We start from the raw sequence: 2,968 nt of genomic DNA, 5'->3' as shown, positions 1-2,968 counted from the left end.
TAAACTTTCAGTTGTGAGTGCAGCGCTGTGTGTGGTTCTCTTCTTTGTCTCTGTCTTGTTGTGCGCCGCTTTTCTTTTAATATGAATATACACCAACTCGCCCAACTTTCTATTCTGTTACGTGCATCCTCTCTCTTTCCTGGGTTGAAAAGAAGGCAGCGAAGACACGCGAGCACAACAAGATCTCAAAAAGGGGAATGGCAAAACGCAATGAGCGAGAAAAGCAGTCTGCGAACGAGAGTTCTTGGTTGAAAAACTAACCTTACAGAAAAGCTGTCTTGCAGATTATTGCAGACTGTCCATTGTTTTCTCCTGCAGAGAATTTTGGGAAGACCAGGGCTTGAAACGCGAGCACCGAGACGCTCTGAACCAGCTCCCAGAAGCTCCTATCAAGCTTCCATGATGCTACCATCAACATATAGTATTACGCTACCTATAGTGTGTAAATAGTGTATACAAACGTTCCTCTTATCAGCCCCGGCTACACGGCTCGGCTTCTAACCGAGACTTGGCTAGCTACTTCGAATACATCACGAGGAAGCAAAATGGCACGGAGTTATGCAGGCGAAAATGTGCGACATCACATCGCTTTTACTACGTGACATATTCGTTCTCCGCTGCATTTGCCCGCTCGTGTCCGCAGATAACGTTCCAGTTTTTATAGTGCGACACACCGTCAATTGAGGTCACGTCATGGAATATCAATTAAACAGCGGTTGCATTATTTATTTGCAAATTACTTCAACGTAAAGTATGGTGAAGTAATTTATTACTTGGCCACCTAAGGAGCTTCCTAACTTGGCTTACTTTTTTATCAAGACCTGAATATAATGCTAAGATTTATTTGGTTGATTCTGAGCATTAACTTCGCTACAAACGTACATCACCACTGTCCGCAACAATTATTATTCATCTCTCCCAGTGTCAGTAGGTCCGTTCAAGTTACGTGATGAAAACCTGTTTGCTGGACTACGTCATATATGACATGTCGCTCAAGTGTCTGTCTCCGCATTATTGACGAATCCAGCCGTCTTTCGTAAACTTTCTGCTGGCAAGTATTTTAAACTTTATTTTGTTTTTTTTTTTTTAGAACTGGTGGCCCCAGACAAGCTTATTACGCCTCTGCTCACCGCTGGATAGTGTTGTTACGCGCGGCGCCTGGGCTGACGGGGGAGAGCGGCGTTCTTTGTTCATCAAATAAGTCACCCAAGGGCTGCCAACTTGATGTCCGCTGTGCTTTATCCATCTTTGCCGGGAAGTGAGGTGGCATTCCGACACCATAGGACGTTCGACGAGACGACCACAAGGGTTTCTTGGTGTCGCAGGTGCAGTGTGGTGGCCACACCCCAATCCAAGAAGTGTGGCAGCTTGGGCTCGTTGGTATGGCATGACGATAGTTATAGCGCGAGAACAAAACGACGGTCCTTCTTGTCTCTGTGTCGTCGTTTTGTTCTCGCGCTATAACTATCGTCATGCCAATCCAAGACTTTGACTTGAGCGAGTGTGAGCAGCACCCTCAGATATGGTGTTGTGTCCCGTGATTCAACTGCGCATTCTGGACCCATTCGCTGATTTAGTCAAAACGCACACTTTATAATGAGCCACCCAGCTCATTCGCAAGAGATCTCTCGCCCTGTCTGTACAGAATGTAAAAAATCCTCTGTTAAGTTTGCCATCCTACTCCTGATTGCACATGCGTTTTCTTTCCTCTCTCTCTACACCCCCTTTCTTGCCCCTATTTCTCCACCCCCAGTGCTGGGTAGCAAACCGGATACCAAGATCTGATTAATCCCCCAGCCTTGCTTTCTCTCTCTTGCCATCTTACTGCTTTGGCGTCTTCATCCCGGATATTTGATGCCTGAAAAGGCCGGTACCAACGGAGGTTAAAGGAAAAATCAGATGGTGAATATTTTCTGCAGCATGTTGAGACGCTGCATATGAGTGGTCATCCTCAAAAATTATCAACTTTAACACCACGGACAGGTGATGATATACCCTGAGTAGATTCGAGCATGTATTATGCCTGGCGCTTTTAATGTCCATTAAACTTCTCCCTTTCGATTTCATCTTCGGGCTTTGTGTAGTTCTTCATCTAACGCGCTGCATTTGTGCTGCACTGCTACCACTTCATTTCTTCTGTATATACGCCCTGTTTTGGGCACGATCATAGGCTGCCATCTTGGCCTGATAATGATGCCGTTTTGCATCCATATGAATATTCGAATAGTGCTACGGTGAACTCGCACACATCAACACGCTGGGCCAGTACATTCAACGTCGTATGACCATAATCATATAATTGCGACATAGAAAACCAGCGAAAATTGCTTTTAAGCCTAAGATGGCAGTGTCTATGCTTTACTGTAACTGTTACATTTATTTTTTTTTGTCAATTTGTCCAATATGTCATTTCATGCAGCGGCCGCCGAACTTGTGCCGCTGTTCATAGTGGTACTTTCGGTCTCTGAAACTGGATGAAGATAACTAAGAAGCCTGGTTTTCACTGGCTACATAAAATGTGAAACTAAGCTATAAATAAAGATGACAAAGAAAAAGACAAATTTGTGAAAAGTCAGTACTGGCGCATAAATGGCCCGCCGATTGCGTCGATGAAAAACGTCGGCGACGGCGGCGGCGGCTCGCTGATCAGTTCACGTCGGCGGTAGCGCGCCGACCAGTAGGTGCACACCTCTATGAGGAAGACGCCTCGCGTTGCCGGTAACTCCCCAAAGTGCAAGCAGTGGTCACCCGCCAGTTTCACAGAATGCCCGAATGAATGGCGCCCATCGTAAAAAAAAAAAAGTTTCGGCAGAAGATTTTGGCTTGTTGAAGCTAAAGCCCCTCCATTGCGTCTTCTACTGGAAAAAAAAAAAAAAACGCACGGAGGGGCTTTAGACCGTGCATTCCTGCTTCCAGCCAGCTGCAGGGATGCGGCCTACCCTCCACCTGACCCCCTTCCCCCAGCGAT

The sequence above is a fragment of the Rhipicephalus microplus genome, chromosome 1 (assembly GCF_043290135.1).
Source record: "Rhipicephalus microplus isolate Deutch F79 chromosome 1, USDA_Rmic, whole genome shotgun sequence".
NCBI lineage: Eukaryota > Metazoa > Arthropoda > Arachnida > Ixodida > Ixodidae > Rhipicephalus > Rhipicephalus microplus.
The sequence above is the reverse complement of the archived record's forward strand: the minus strand, read 5'-3'. Positions refer to the sequence as shown.